The following is a 17,370-nucleotide window of genomic DNA, read 5'->3' on the forward strand; positions in this document are numbered from 1 at the left end:
CTCTGTCATCCAGGCTGGAGTGCCGTGATGTGATCATAGCTCACTGTAATCTCAAACTCCTAGGCTCAAGCGATCCTCCAGCCTCAGCCTCCTGACTAGCTGAGACCACAAGTCGGTGCCACCACATTCAGCTAATTTTTTTTTTTTTTTTTTTTTTAGAAGGAGTCTCGCTCTGTCACCCAGGCTGGAGTGCAGTGGCACGATCTCGGCTCACTGCAAGCTCTGCCTCCTGGGTTCACGCCATTCTCCTGCCTCAGCCTCCCGAATAGCTGGGACTATAGGCTCCCACCACCATGCCTGGCTAATTTTTTGTATTTTTAGTAGAGAGGGGGTTTCACCACATTAGCCAGGATAGTCTCAATCTCCTGACCTCCTGATCCACCAACCTCAGCCTCCCAAAGTGCTGGGATTACAGGCATGAGCCACTGTGCCCGGCCTAATTTTTCTATTTTTAGTAGAGATGAAGTCTTGCTGTGTTGCTCAGGCTGGTCTTGAACTCCTGGGTTGAAGCAATCCTCCTGCCTCAGCTTCCCAAAGTGTTGAGATTACAGGTGTGAGCCACTGTGCCCAGCTTAGTATTTTTGTTATTTGCTTAGTTTTCTATCTTATATTAATTTACCATATACTGTACTCTAGAAATGTAAATCTTTTCTCAACATGTTTTTCAAACATGTTTTGTATTCTATCAATTATTTCTCCTTGGAGACAGCCATTCAGGAGTCTTCTACCTCTTCTACCAATCAGGACTTGTGGCTTTCTCTGTCACACACAGCTGCTGTCCTGGGACTTCCTTCTACCTCTCACCTGTGCTGGTCTCCTGTTTCCTGGGTCCTGAGTATTCCTCTTTCTTTGTGTACTCTTTCATTTTATCTTCTCTAGTAGCTTCCCATTAGGTCCAATATAGTCTCCTCCCTGAATGCAAGCTGCTCATGGTCTACTGGGGAGACAGAAATGTCTGAGCCTAATGATTCTTGATCCTGGACAGGCACAGTGGCTCAGCACTTTGGGAGGCCAAGGCAGGAGGATCATCTGAAGTCGGGAGCTCGAGACCAGCCTAACCAACATGGAGAAATCCCATCTCTACTAAAAACACAAAGTTAGCTGGGCGTGGTGGCGCATGCCTGTAATTCCAGCTACTTGGGAGGCTGAGGCAGAGAATTGCTTGAACTCAAGAGGTGGAGGTTGCGGTGAGCCAAGATTGTGCCATTGCACTCCAGCCTGGGCAACAAGAGCGAAACTCTATCTCAAAAAAAAAAAAAAAAAAAAAAAAGAAAGCTTATTGATCCCCTAGATCCTCCTGCTAATACCTACCATTTTAAGAAACTGTAATTTATGTCTCTTCTTTGGAGTACTTATAATTATGTTCTTAATATCTCTCCTCCCTACAGTCTCTGAGCTGCATGAGGGCAAAAACTATGTCTTTTTTGATTACTATTTTATGAGTTAGAGTTAGCATGGTGCATAACATTGTAGGGGCTCAAAAATATTAGTTATTTGACGCAGCCTCAAATTTAATTGCAGATTAAGAAGTAGTATGATATAAATATAATCACGGCACGAGAAGAAAAGAGGGGAAGAGGGGAAGGCACTTAAGGGAGGACTCCTTGTGGATGGTGGCATTTAAATAAATTCTTTTTTTTTTTTTTGGAGACAAGGTTTTGCTCTGTCGCTCAGGCTGAGTGAAGTGGTGCAATCTTGGCTCAATGCAGCCTCGACCTCCCCAGGCTCAGGTGATCCTCCCCCAACCTGAGCCTCCCGGGTAGCTGAGACTACAGGCATGTGCCACCACACCCTGCTAATTTTTTGTATTTTTTGTAGAGATGGGATTTGGGGTCTCGCCATGTTGCCCAGGCTGGTCTCCAATTCCTGAGCTCAAGTGATCCATCTACCTTGGCCTCCCAAAGTGCTGGAATTATAGGCGTGTGTCGCTACACCTGGCCTAAACAAATTCTTGACAAATAGAAAAGAAGTGGTAAAACTAGGAAGGAGAGGAGAAAAAAAATGCCAGGAAAGAAAACAGCATGATCAAAGGCACAGAGACATTAAATAGCTTCATACATATTGGGAACTACAACAAATTCAATGTAGCAGAATAACAGGAACACGCCAGGCATGGTGGCTCATACCTGTAATCCTAGCACTTTGGGAGGCCAAGTCAGGCTGATCACCTGAGATCAGGAGTTCGAGACCAGCCTGGCCAACATGGTGAAACCCCATCTCTACTTAAAATACAAAAATTAGCTGGGTATGGTGGGGCATGCCTGTAGTCCCAGCTACTCAGAATGCTGAGGCAGGAGAATCGCTTGAACTTGGGAGGCAGAAGTTGCAGTGGGCTGAGATCATGCCACTGTACTCCAGCCTGGATGACAGAGGGAGACCTCATCTCAAAAAAAAAAAGAATAACAGGCAACACACTGTGAGATACAGAGAGACATGCAACTAGACAGCACGACAAAGGCAAGGTCATACTAAGGAGCTTGACAATAATATGCCAAAGAAGAGTTATTCAAGGCTCTTAAGCAGAAGATTTAGAAAGATCATTCTGGCAGCAGTGTGTAGGATGAATAAAAGGTGGAGGCTAGAGGCTAAAAATAATAATAATAATGAATTGGGAAGCTATTACACACTTGTCTAGGTGAATGAAGAGAAGATGTACCAGTGAGCTACAGGGAAGGAAGAATGACAGGTCAGATTTGGATATGAATGGTGAGAGTAGTGTCAAGAATGACTCCCAGGTATCTGACTTTAGGCATCAGAATTAGGTGGATTCACTAAGTCAGTGAAGCAAGGAAAACAGGTAGGTTTTATAGTAGGAGATATATTAAATTCAGCTCAGGATATAGTCTCCTATTGTTGCTGTAACTATTACTACAAACTTAGTGTTCTAACATAACACAAATTAATTGCTTTATCATTCTGGAGGTCAGAAGTCCAAAATCAGTCTCTCTGGGCTAAAATCAAAATGAAAGTAGGGCTAGTTCTTTTTGGAGGCTCTTGAGGAGAATCTTTGTGCTTGGCTCTTCCAGCTTCTGAAGGCCACCTGCATTCCTTGGCTTGTAGCCCCCTTCTCCATCTTGAAAGCCAGCAGCACAGCATCTTCAAATCTCTCTCTTCTCTACCCCTCTTTTTGACTTCTGCTTCTGTGTCACATCTACTTTTTTGTCTCTGACTCTCTTGCTTCCCTCTTATAAAGACTCCTTATGATTACACTGGGCGCACCTGGATAATCCAGCACAATCTCCCCATCTCACGATTCTTAACCACATCTGCAAAGTCCTTTTTGTCACGCAAGGTACATACATAATCACAGGTTTGAAGGATAAGATGTGGACAACTTTGGGGTGGTAGAAGAGACTGGGGCATTATTTTGCCTATCACAGACACTAAAGTGACACTATGTTTGCATGAAGCTTTGAATTTCATTTATCCAGTCCTACATGTAAACATTTTTTCCATTTTTTTTTTTTGAAATGGAGTTTTGCTCTTGTTGCCCAGGTGGAGTGCAGTGGAACAATCTCAGCTCACTGCAACCTCCCCATCCTGGGTTCAAGCGATTCTCCTGCTTCAGTCTCCTGAGTAGCTGGGATTACAGGCATGCGCCAGCACACCTGGTTAATTTTTTGTATTTTTAGTAGAGACAGGGTTTCACCATGTTGGCCAGGCTGGTCTTGAGCTCCTGATCTCACATGATCTGCTTCCCTTGGCCTCCCAAAGTGCTGGGATTACAGGCATGAGCCACTGTGCCAGGTCTTTCACTTTGTTTTTGTTTTGTTCTTAGAAGTGTCTCATTCTGTCACCCAGGCTGGAGTGCAATGGCACTATCATTCTTCACTGCAACCTCGACCTCCAGGGCTTAAGTGATTCTCCCACCTCAGCCTCCCAAGTAACATGTGCCATCACACTTGGCTATTTTAGTTTTGGAGATGGGGTGGCTATGTTGCCCAGGCTGGTCTCAAACTCCTTGGTTCAGACAATCCTGTGGCCTCAGCCTTTCAAAGTGCTGAGATTACAGGCATAAACCACTGTGACTGGCCTTGGAATCAATACCTATTTGTTACAGATAAACTTCAGTCATTTCCCAAAAATTAACTTAATAAAATACATCAGGGCTGGGCATGGTGGCTAACACCTGTAATCCCAGCACTTTGGGAGGCCAAGGCAGGTGGATCACAAGGTCAGGAGATCAAGACCATGCTGGCTAACACAGTGAAACCCCATCTCTACTAAAAATACAAAAAATTAGCTGGGTGTGGTGGTACGCACCTATAGTCCCAGCTACTTGGGAGGCTGAGGCAAGAGAATTGCTTGAACCTGGGAGGTGGAGGTTTCAGTGAGCCAAGATCGTGCCGTTGCACTCCAGCCTGGGCAACAGAGCGAGACCCCATCTCAAAAAATAAAATAAAATAAAATAAAAATAAAACATATCAGACACAAGTTACTAAAATTATTATTAAAGCCATAAAATTAATAATCCTCAGTTAGTAGCTGTTATCTTCAACTTTTCTAATCTAGAGTTTAATTAATATCTCTCACACTGGAGAACACCAACAGTGATGCCACTGCAATGATAATACTAAATGAGTTAGTACTGAAAACTTGAAAATAACACAACTTGGAGTAGATAACCCTTTTGTGTTTCACAAGTTAGGTCTATATAAGAAGAAAAATATAACTACACATCTATTTCTAATTGTTTTTGCTCTTTTACAACTTTTTTTCCCTGTATCATCATTGAAAGTCAGTGAATCCAGACATGTAAGAGACCTTAGACCAGCCCTACCTCCATTCCTGCCTAATGACTTTTCATCTAAAGATCCAAGGCTGTGTTTGAAAGAAATTTAGTCTATCCTTCAAATTGAGAATTGCTTATCACATACAGATGTATGTAGCATTTGGTAGAAAATCATATATATATTTATTCATACACACTAAAATTCTGGAAGAATACATAAGAAATTGTTAACAGAGGGCCAGGCATGGCAGCTTACATGCGTAATTCCAATACTTTGGGAGGCCAAGGTGGGAGGATCACTTGAGCCCAGGAGTTTGAGAACAGCCTGGGCAACAGTGTGAGATCCTGTCTGTAAAAAAAATAATAATTTTAAAAATTAGTTGTGCTGTAGTACTGCGCACCTGTGGTCCTAGCTACTAGGAAGGCTGAAGCAGAAGGATCGAATCACTTGAGCCCATGTGTTTGAGGTTACAGTGAGCTATGATGGCACAACTGCATTCCAGCTTGGGCAATGGAGTGAGCCCCTGTCAAGGGAGGGAGGGAGGAAGGAAGGGAGGGAAGGAAGGGAAGGGAAGGAGGGAAGCAAGGAGCAGGAGGAGGGAGGAGGGAAGGAGGAAAGAAATTGTTAACAAGATGTTACCCCTAGGAGTGGAACAGGCATCAGGTAAGTGCATATGGAGAGGGTAGACATCTAATGTTCATTTTATGCCATTTTGTGTAGAGGCTGAAGTTTTACCAGTTGCAAGCTGTAACTTTTTGAATTATAAAAGCTAGTTTAATTTTTAAAGTGGTATGTAGTCTAGATAAAACCCAAAGATTAAATACATTCAGGAACAATGTTTTATGTATCTTTGTATCACTCATAATGCTTGATAAATTACACCACTCAATGTATGTTGGATGAATAAATGAAAATGTAATTCTTACTTTCAAGAATGGGAAAGAAGCAACATAAAATAGTTGACATTACCCCATTTATGGAAACTCATCCCAGAAAACTTCCCTGAGACAAAATTTCAGTAAGGCAAGAATATATCTGAAATTCTTGCTGGAGATATTGATTCAAAACATAAATGCAAACTAGGCTATGACCAAACTCCAACATGTCTGTGGATATATGATTTCACACAGAGGAATATGATGGTTTGCGTGGAAACTAGAAAAAGAAGAATTAGAAAATATATCTTTGCTAGTATTTTTCCTGCACTGGCCAGAGAAAGAGTATTCTGATTCTTGATCTGTGGCCAGCTTTTTAGGAATAAATGCCTCTAAAATGTGGAAGGACAATTCCTCAGCATTCCTCAGTTTGCTGGAAATTCATCCCAAAAGCATCCAATTCCATTTGTTTTAACTGTGTGCTCACCCAACAACTTTCTGACTTACAATTTGGTGTCCTAAGTGTATGTGCACACCAAAAAGAAAACATTCAGGGAAGAACAGGGAGAGGACAAGAAGGAGACTTCTGCTATTTGTAAGAAAGAGAAGGTGTTTTGTGACAAGTTTAAATCTGGTTATCATGCTTGCTATATATCCTATTACAGGTTAATAAGCTAGCATTCTGATTTATGTATATAAGTCTCTTGAAAGATGGTTGGTTTCCCGGTACCTAACCATCCCTTGGTAAAATTCTAATTTCTTTCTTTCTTTCTTTTTTTTTTTTGAGACAGAGTCTCGCTCTGTCACCCAGGCTGGAGTACAGTGGCATGATCTTGGCTCACTGCAACCTCCGCCTCTTGAGTTCAAGTGATTCTCCTGCCTCTGCCTCCCAAGTAGCTGGGATTACAGGGATGCACCACCACACCCGGCTAATTTTTTGTATTTGTAGTAGAAACAGGGTTTCACCATATTGGTCAGGCTGGTCTCAAACTCCTTACCTCGTGATCTGCCTGCCTTGGCCTCCCAAAGTGCTGGGATTACAGGCGTGAGTCACCACGCCCAGTCCCTAAATTTTTAATTTTTAAACTTACAAATTTGAGGACCAGAATCTGGACTCATCAATGTGGCTCTGAAACTCGGTGTCTATAACCATCATTAATGCAACAATGGAACATTTGTTTTGTTTTGTTTTGCGGAACTTTTTTTGTCTTGCATTCATTCTATCTTCCTTAAATAATGTCTCTTGAAAAAAAGAAATCTTTGGAAGAAATTAAAGACAGATTATCTTCTTTAATAGAATAATTTCTGAATCTCTGAAAACATGGCAATGCCAAGGTTTAGCCTTTACATTTGGAAGGAACCAATTATAACTCAGGATGAAAAGAAGAAAAGCATTTAATGCTTTGCTTGGTTCATAAATTCCATATCCATTTTCCCTAGCGTTTGGGATAATTAAGTTCATTTTACTAGTTTTTTTTTTCTTTTCCTTAGGGATTCTACCTGGAATATACTAATATTTTTAAGCACTCATAGAAAATGGTGTAAATAAAATTGTTACACATGGAAATACACATTTATAATTTTGATATGTTTTGCCAAATTGCTCTCTAAAAGGGTTAATTCCATTTACATTCCAACAAAATATTTCTGTTTTCCCACATCCTTCCCCATATTAAATATTAACCTGTTCAATTTGTCAATCAGACACAAGGAAAATTATATCCTTATTGTTTAATTTACATTTTCTGAATTGTGAAGATGTTAAATATCCTCATGTGTCAATAGGTTATTATCTTTCATTATCTTTCATTCCAATATCTGGATGTGAGTAGTTTTTGCCTAATTGTTGCTTATTGACTTGTAAGAGATCTTTGTATTTTAAAGAAATTTAGCCCTTTATCTGTCATATGTTGAGAGTATTTTTTTCTCAGTTTGTAATTTGTTTTTGCATCATTATTTGTAATTTAAGGTGAATTTTTGAGGTAGGTATTTACCAAGTAGAATAAAGTAATCGCTTTCCCCTCCCTACCACAGGAAGAGAAGCCTAACATTGTATTTTTAAAAAGATCTGAGCTCATTACACCTTCCCTAGGGGAAAAGTAAAAACTTTTTAAAGTATAGTCTTTCTAAGAGGATTAGGTTGGACCACCTCACGTATGGATGGAAAAGACAATGTTTCTCAAAGAAAAGTCTCCACTGGACTTTCTGGAAAGCTTCATTGGATATCCCTGGTTTCTAGGCACTAAATAACAATAGTATACCCTAGTCATTAAGATAACCAAAAAATGTACCTACACATTTCAAATGTCCTCACCATTCTGCTCAAGAGGTGGATCCTTAGGATTGAAAAAATGTAATTAGTTTCCTAGAGATTGATGGAGGTAGCAAGTACCAAAAACTATAGGTATCTGTGCCTGGCTTTACCAGGAGATACAGTAGAGTCTCTGAAGGTGCTTCAGCTTCTCAGTGATGAAGACAGGAACACCAACCTCCATAACCCTGGGAGTTGAGGTAAAAGATGCTTAAGACCAAACTGGGCACAAAGGATGTAGATTTATTCAAATAGACTCAATGTACCTGGGCAATTCACATTACAGTGATGATCACAATTGAGTACCAGAGGTCTTTGCCTAAGTTTTCCAAACTGTGCAAGCCTCTGACAAGTCTTGTGCAACTGTGGAAAAGAGAAGGAAATCTTTAATTTAAAGACTGATATTGGGTATCTTACGACCCCTGGCAAGTGATGTCTCAGATCAGAATTAATTTGCAATACAAAATAAAGCAAGACTTCTTGTTCCTGTAACAATGCTAACTGAACTGATATCAACCCTCTCACTAGATAAGCACAGCCTTGATAAACTTAGATAAACAGATACACTAAGATAAACTGTACCAACAACAAAGAATACAATAGCCCAAATGGAAACAAAGAAAGGGGAATCCCCAGCGGTCCTGACAGGCCAAGAAAGTGCCCCACCTGAGGGCGGAAACAGAAGGTTGAATGCTCCCAAGTGATTGAAGAGATGTCCTGGTCTAGATGAAAGAGAAGGCTGGAAGGGAGACACAGACACAAAAACAAGACACTAGAATAGGCACCAATTCAGCGAAAAGGGAGCTAGAAAAATTTTGTCAAGGAGAACAGGGAAGCAACAAGGAAGATTATCATCCCCCAGGATTCTGAATGGGGAAATGTTTCTGGGAGGAATCAAGACCCAAAACCAACACCATGGATGGGCAAGTTTTCTGAATTTATGCTACCTATGTGATGTGGGCGTTCCAAGCTGAGAACTTAACATAAATGCTGTTCCCACGTCCTTGAACATTCTGAAGCCCTGGCTTTGACAAAAGCAAATATCAAAAGCAGATATCAAGCCATTATACAGGGGCTAAGCACATAGAAGTCCCATAGAAAACGCAGCCCTCCTGAAGATGACTTCACATTCCTAAATTAAAAACCACAAAAGGAGGCATGATGAGTGAGAGTCATAGAGTGCAATAAAAAAGAATTGGAAATAATGGAACAATAGCAAAGGAACTAAAATAATTTTTGTTTGGACGAATGGAGGCAAGATGGTGCACTTCCGGGTTCTTCTTCACCACCAACTCTTCCGGCGCCCGAAAATGCAGCTGGCGCCGGGGAAGGTGCAGATCAACTGGGCATGCGCCAGGTGAGGTCAATCCGAAGAGACCAAGATTTACCTGGTCGCACCTGCGGAACACCCCCCCACACGCCCGTGCCCCGCCTATTGCCCTCCCACTCCTAGAAAAGCCGCTCTTGGCCAGTGAGCCACGCGGCCTTCTCACAGCCCCACTCCTGTCGGGATGTCGAGACTGTGGGAACTCTGTCCCAGAACCCCACAGGGGGACTCTGCCGGCCTCCTTCGCGGGAGGCCGACAGACTTCTCCCCCACACCTTAGGTTACCAAAATAAACTTGCAGTTTTGCTCCTACACTTGCCTACCCGCTGGTTCTTTTGCGCCCGCTGGGCTGGTCTTAGAAAAACAAATCAATTTTGTTTAAAAGAATTAAAGTAATGCAGGCCGGGCACAATGGCTCACGCCTATAATCCTAGCACTTTGGGAGGCTGAGGCACACGGATCACGAGGTCAGGAGTTCGAGATCAGTCTGGCCAACATGGTGAAACCCCGTCTCTACTAAAAATACAAAAATTAGCTGGGCATGGGTGGTGGCATGTGCCTGTAATCCCAACTACTTGGGAGGCTAAGGCAAGAGAATCGCTTGGACCTGGTAGGTGGAGGCTGCAGTGAGCCGAGATCGCACCACTGCACTCCAGCCTGGGCAACAGAACAAGACTCTGTCTCAAAAAAAAAAAAAAAGAAAGAAAAGAAAGCAATGCAAAAAAGGTTAAAAAGCCTAATGAATACAATAATTTGACTACAGGAGAAAAGAAATTTTAACAAAACAGAGAACATGTGGAAAATTTTAAATGTCGTTCATTGGGATTATAAACTTGATGGGTAAATTTAAATTGTAGAGTAGAAATAGATGGAGAAGAAATTGGTAAACTGGAAGACTGGCCATTACACATAATAAAGCCAGAAAGATAATGATATGAGAACTATAAGAAGGGTTTAGGATCAGCCTCTCTTAATAGGAGTTCCAGAAAAAGAAAATAGATTGGGTTAGAGGCAGTATTTGAAGATATAAGGCTGAGAATTTTCCAGAACTGAAGAAAGACATTATTGAAATAGCACACTAAATACTATAGATATAATAAAAACAATCCATACTTGGACACTGCACAGCAGTAAAGCTGAAGAAAACTTCTAGCAAGGAGGAAAAAAAGATATATCATTGGCAATGCCACCGGCACTTCACCACTTAGAGATGAGTCAACTTGGAGACATTTCTGCCCCTTCTATTCTCATATAACTAGTAACTTTTAGATACTACTAATACTTCTACTAACTTTTTTTTGAGGGCTTACACTCTTCTAAGTGCTTTTACATATGGTAACTCACTAAATTCCTCTGATAACTCCAGGAAGTACTACTATTATCTCCATTTTACAAGTGAGGAAACTGAGGCACTGAGAGATTTAAGTAACTTGTCCAAGGTAACACGGCTAGTAAGTAGTAGAGCTGGAATTCAAATACAGGGATTCTGGCTCCAAAGCCTGAGTTGTAAGAGCCCAGTAACATTGGCTGGACGACTGTAAGCCATATGCCAGCTCCTGTCTACCTGTCTACCTGGGGCACTCCTGTACCCCACAAAGTACCTGTACATCATTATCACACATGTCTCATCTTTAAATCAACTCCCTGCTCTTTCCAACTACTCCCTGCCCTCAATCCATTTCTTTGGTCCCTCAGGTTGATGGCAACTCAATGTTTAAAATAGCTGTTCATGAGATCTTTCTATTTATGGGTAAATGAAATGAGAATTCAGCTGCAACAAGGAGACATCCAGTCCTAGGAGGACTAAATCCATCTGACAAGCTGCATCTCAACCTGCCTTACACATTTCAAAGGAGCACTTTGTGATTTGCAAGTGCATCAAACTATTTAGTCAAGGCTGATGCACATGGCAGCTCTACAACAATGTTATTTTCATGACCTACGGAGCTTCATGAAGGTAATGAGTTTATACCGCTTCATTACTGAAAAAATCAGCATTGAGACAGAACATTTTTATTTGTCACCATCTGAAGCTTCTTTCTGGCTTCTAACTCTAGTTTTGTAGATCTTCTCTAGAATGCAAGAAACAAAAACCAAAAACCAGGAGATGCATCAATATTTAAAGCGTTTTATATATTTGTTGAGTAGAAGTGGTTAAAAAATTAAGAATTAGTCCTGGTTGCAAAAAAAAAAAAAAAAAAAAAAAAAAAAACTTTAAGCACAAAACCTCAATTACTGATTAATGTTGAAAAGATTATATTTAAGAGGAAAAAATATTCTGTCATGAGCATTAAGTATTTGATTATTAGCATAAGTAGAACATTTCCTCACCACTTTTTTGTGACTTAATAATTGCAAAACCAGGGAATGGGCAAGTGGATGAGTTTGAATTCATAACTGCCCATTAAGAGAACTGGATTCTTGTATCAAACCTACCTGTAGGGTATGTGACCTTTACCTACTTTATTTATATGTACAAATAAGGTTAATCAAGTAGTCCCTCTACTTATTTTATGAGAGCACTGAGAAAATAATTTATTTTATTTTTATTTATTTATTTATTTGAGACAGTCTCACCCTGTGGCTGAGGCTAGAGTTCAGTGGCACGATCTTGGCTCACTGCAACCTCCACCTCCCGGGTTCAAGCAATTCTCATGTCTCAGCCTCCTGAGCAGCTGAGATTACAGGTGTGAGCCACAACGGCCAGCTAATTTTTGTACTTTTAGTAGAGATGGGGTTTCACCATGTTGGTCAAGCTGGTCTTGAACTCCTGACCTCAGGTGATCCTCCTGCCTCGGCCTCTCAAAGTGCTAGGATTATAGGCATGAGCCACTGTGCCCGGCCTACTGAGAAGAATTTAAATCATGGAATGATGACAAAACATTGATTGTGAATAAGCTCTAAAAAATGCATCAATTCACTGAAGTGAAGTGAACAAATGTTCCAACAGAAGTGTGAGGAAGAATATCACACAGACGTTTCCTTATTTACCATAAGTGAAGTTCCCAAAAGTCAGAGAGTTGTCTAGTTCAGCCCTTTCCATTAGAGAGGAGGTCTCTCAGTATACTAAGAGTATTTCAACAAAAGTAAATATATATATGAGAAAGACTTGGGCAATAAATAAAAATATATATATATTTTTGTTTTCTAATTATTCTTTGTTAGTAAGGGCCCTAAATCTAGAAGTGTATATGCTGGAACAGACTAGACCATGATACAAGAACAATCAAGGACAAAACAAAAAGGAATTTAGAATGAACAGGTTATTCCTCGACTCACAATGTGAGGGGTAGTAACTAGCTCCTTAGTGACCAATCTCAGCAAGGCCGTCATTCAAGAAACCTGTGAGTCACTCTTGACATTCCGTTTTTTTCCTACACCATAGCCAAATCCTATAGGTTCTACTTCCAAGATTAAAAACAAATGCACTTTTCTGTATCACCCCTGTAACCACCTCAGTCTAACCCTCCATCATCTCTTGCCTGAACCGCCCTTCCATTGCTCTCCCATTTTCCACTACTCTGTGTTTTCCCTAGATAGCAGTCAGAGGAATTTTTTAAAACTGTCCAGTGAATCTCCTAGTCTGTGCACTAAAAAATCCTCCAGTGGCTTCCCAATACACTTGAGATAAAATCCAAATTACCTAACGTGACCTGCAAGGTCTTCATGATCTGCCCCCTGCCTCCCTCACTACTGTTCTTTATTTTTTACCCGCTGCTTTCCACCTCACTCCTGCACACTGGCTCCCTTTCAATTATTTCAACCCAGTGAGTTGTTTGCTGCCTCAGGCCATCGTACTTCCTGTTGTCTCTGCTTAAAGTCTTTTTCTGTCTATTTCTTACCTAACTCATTTATCTTTCAGATTACAGCTTAAAAATCACTATATCAGAAAGGCCTTCCCTTGGTTCTCCAACATAAATTAGGGCTCCCTCTTACACGCTTCCATCATACCAGTTATTTACTTTCACACGAGGTCTAAGGGTATGTAATCATTTATTTATGTATATGTGTGCATATGTGTATATTTGTATACTTTCTTTTTTGGTCTCCCTTAACACATTATAAGCTCCCAGAGGACACAAACCATCTGCCTTTTGTCTATTACTGAATACCCAGTGTTCAGCACAGTACTTGGCACAATACATATGTTTTTGAATGGATAAATGACCTTGTAAGGTGGGTAACTCCTTACTATAGATGAGGATACTAAGATCCAAGCTTAAGCAACAGAGGAACTGGATCAGTATTCTAATGTCTGGCTAGAAAGTACTAGAAAAAAAATTTTTTCCAGGATGGTCTGTATGATTCTGAAGAACAGTAGATTATTACTGTCTAGACCGATACTGTGATTTCTACTAGGTTTTTCCAGATGGCCACATATGCATTCACATTTATATGCAGACTTACATTCTAAGTGGTAAAAATTTTCAAAGCTTTCTTTCTTGGGAGAAAATATTTTTTGATTTTTCTGTCTTTCTTTCAACTCAGCTACAATTCATGATGCTTGGACACTATTCAGCTCATCAGAATCAGACACAATGAAAGAACAAGCAAGGGACCAAATGGACATTTTTTGCTGGGTCAGTGGAGGTACTAGATTCAAACAATCATATAATGACTTAATAACTAACTTTTCAGAATGTTTTCCTTAAAATAATTTTGTGAAACTCATTTCTAGTCACTGCAGGTAAAATTTCTTTCAAACCCTTTTAGGTTAATTCTGTTGCTATTTCTACTATAGCACAACTACATGATTTAAAAGGTCAGGTTTCCACACAGGCTTTCATTATTTCACTGCCTTCAGTGAGAGCATGAGAATCTCTGCTGTGTCCTTGAGAGCAGCCTCAAGTCAAATAAAAAGTAGACTTTAATTGCACTGAGTATGTCTGCAGGGAGGATAAACACTTTTTCTCTACTCTTGTAAGTTCAGTAGCAGAAGCCTACAAATTAAATTGACAAATGACAGATAAACAGGAGAAAAGGTTTATTTCATATGCACATGGGGGGCCTCACAGAAAAGAAGTGAAAACCCCAGAAACAGTTAGGCCTAAGAACTTATATACCATTTTTTAAAAGGGTGATAAATTGTGGAGAAGTGATAAGACAAAGGAAAAAGGGGTGGGACTTGTGAAGGTGGTAAATTGTGGCCGATTAAACTATATGAGGGGAACTATTGGAAGACAAAGGTTATTTTGCAAGGTTTGCCATATGACTCAAATTGGTGCTCTGGTGATAGGAATCTCCTCCTCCTAGTATGGGATGGGGAGGAGGAGCAACTTCACAAAGGGAAATTTATAGCCTGCTTTTAGACAGAAATGGGAAAAGCACAGTGTTTCTTCTGTTCTGCTGTTTCTTAATTGCCTTCAGCTCAAAATAATCCTTATGACAAAGTGGCATATTTTGGGGTGGCATATTCTGGATTTCCTTCAATGTCCAACAATTCCAAGGAAATGGAAAGGTGGGGAGGAAAGAAATGATTTTGGGAGAACCCCTTTTCAGGAAGTTTTTCTCAGATTTGGATCTCAGACATACTCTCTGAGACCCTCTAGGATTTTCTTTTTTTTTCCCCCCATTAAAAAGAAATTTGGCAAGATATACATAAAACATAAAATTAACCATTTTTAGCCATTTTTGAGGATAAAGTTCAAGAGCATCAAGTATATTCACATCATTGTGCAACCATCACCACCATCTATCTCCAGACTGTTTTCATCTTGCAAAGCTAAAACTGTAGACATAAAACACTAACTCCCCATTCACCACCTGCCCTTCCTTCCCCACAACCACTTCCCACCCCTCAACTGTCTCTATGAATTTGACTACTCGATGTACCTTAGATAAGTTGAATCATACAGCATTTGTCCTTTTGTGACTAGGCATAATGTCTTCAAGCTTCATCCATGCTGTAACATGTGTCAGAATTTCCCTCTCTCTTATTTTTGAGACAGGATTTACCCAGGCTGGTCTTGAACTCCTGGATTCAAGTGATACTCCCATCTCAGCCTCCTAAGTAGCTGGGATTACAGGGATACATCGCCACGCCTGGGTGCCTCCTTTTTTAAGGCTGAATAATATTTTATTGCATGTATATACCACATTTTGTTCATCCATCATCCATTGATGGACACTTGGGTTGCTTCCATCCTTTGGCTATTGTGAATAATGCTGCTATAAACATGGTTGAACAAATGTCTTTTTTGAGTCCCTGTTTTCAATTCTTTTGGATATATACTCAGAAGTGGAATTATTTAAATTATTTAATCATATGATAATTCTATTTTTAATATTCTGATGAACCATACAATTTTCCACAGTGGCTGTACCATTTTACATTCCCACCAGCAGCACACAAAGGTTGTAATTTTTCCACATCCTTGCCAACACTCATATTTATTTTCTGTTCTGCTTTGTTTATAATCATCATTCTAATGAGTGTGAAGTTGTATCTCATGGTTTTGAGTTGCATTTCCCTCATGATTAGTGACCTTGAGTCTCTTTTCATGGGCTCGTTGGCTATTTGTACATCTTCTTTGGAGAAATGTCTATTCAAGTCATTTGCCAACTTTTTAATCTTTTTTTTTTTTTTTTCTCAGAAAGGGCATCAGTACGTTACTCAAATTTAAGAGACTGCCAACCAAATCCTAGAGATAAATCTGTTAGCTACTTGATATTAAATTTCTTACAAATACTATTGCTATTAGAAGTAAAACAATCAAGCCGGGCGCGGTGGCTCACGCCTGTAATCCCAGCACTTTGGGAGGCTGAGGTGGGCGGATCAAAAGGTCAGGAGATCAAGACCATCCTGGCTAACACTGTGAAACCCCGTCTCTACTAAAAAAATCCAAAAAATTAGCCGGGCGCGGTGGCAGGCGCCTGTGGTCTCAGCTACTCGGGAGGCTGAGGCAGGAGAATGGCGTGGGCCCGGGAGGTGGAGCTTGCAGTGAGCTGAGATCCGGCCACTGCCTCCAGCCTGGGTGACAGAGCGAGACTCCGCCTCAAAAAAACAAAAACAAAAACAAAAAAAGAAGTAAAACAATCGCCACTTAATTTTTAAAATTATTAAGTGTGAAGTATAATTCACATGCAGAAAAATGTGCATGAGTACAGCTTGAATTTTCACAAATGGACACGCATTTATAACTAGCGCCAAAATCAACAGAGAGAACCTTACTAGAAGGAAGCCCCTCTTTCAGTTGCTAACTGGAAGCCCCTCTTCTAGTTGCTAACTCCTTCCAGTCACTATCCCCTGCCCACCAAGGTTACCATTATGCTAACTTTGAGCAGCTTAGTTCTTCTGTTTTTGTACTTTATAGAAATGGACTTTTGCCATGTGTACTTTTGTTGTCTTTTTATGCTGGGCATTAGGTTTCCGCAGTTGATCCACGTTGCTGCCCGTAATTATTGCAGATGGTTCTTTGCGTTGCTGTATAGTGTTTCATTATGCGAACCTTGTGTAATTTCATTCATTTATTCTATTGTTGATGGTCTTTTGGGTTATTCTCATTAAGGAATTATTACAATAAATGCAGCTACGAACATTCTGATACCTGCCTGTCGGTGCACCCTAAGTATTCGTTTCTGTTTACTCTATATGGAGGCGTGGAACTGCAGGGCCATAGGGTATGCACCTTTTGCAGACAGTCCCAAACTGTTGTTCAAAGGAGTTGTTCCAGTTTACATTCCAGCAGCAGAGTAGAAGAATGCAGTGACTCTACATCCTGGCCAACACTTGGTATTTTCCATCTTTTTTTTCTATTCTATTTTATTTTGAAATATAAAAACAACTGAAGCAAACAAAGTTGAGATTGCTTTTGCGGGACCTTTTCGTTTTTGGTTTGCTCCTCTGAATAATTAACCATCTCAGGCTTCTATTTTGTCCAGCCAAATCCTGCAGGCTGTGTGTGTGCGTTTTCGACTTTGTTCGACATTTTTTGCTTACTCGGCCACTTAAGATGTCATCTGGTCAAGAAAATAAGGTATGTGTCCGATGCGGGGCAAGCCCTTTGAAGACTCTGGAAGTGTGATAACTCTGTGAAACTTATGCAGACCGTCACTGGCCGATTTCTCTTTTCTAGAGTTCACGATCTGGGAGATCCTGCTCGCCTCTGGTCTCCCCACTGCCCT

Source organism: Piliocolobus tephrosceles, chromosome 5 (genome assembly GCF_002776525.5).
Source record: "Piliocolobus tephrosceles isolate RC106 chromosome 5, ASM277652v3, whole genome shotgun sequence".
In the NCBI taxonomy this organism is placed as follows: Eukaryota; Metazoa; Chordata; class Mammalia; order Primates; family Cercopithecidae; genus Piliocolobus; species Piliocolobus tephrosceles.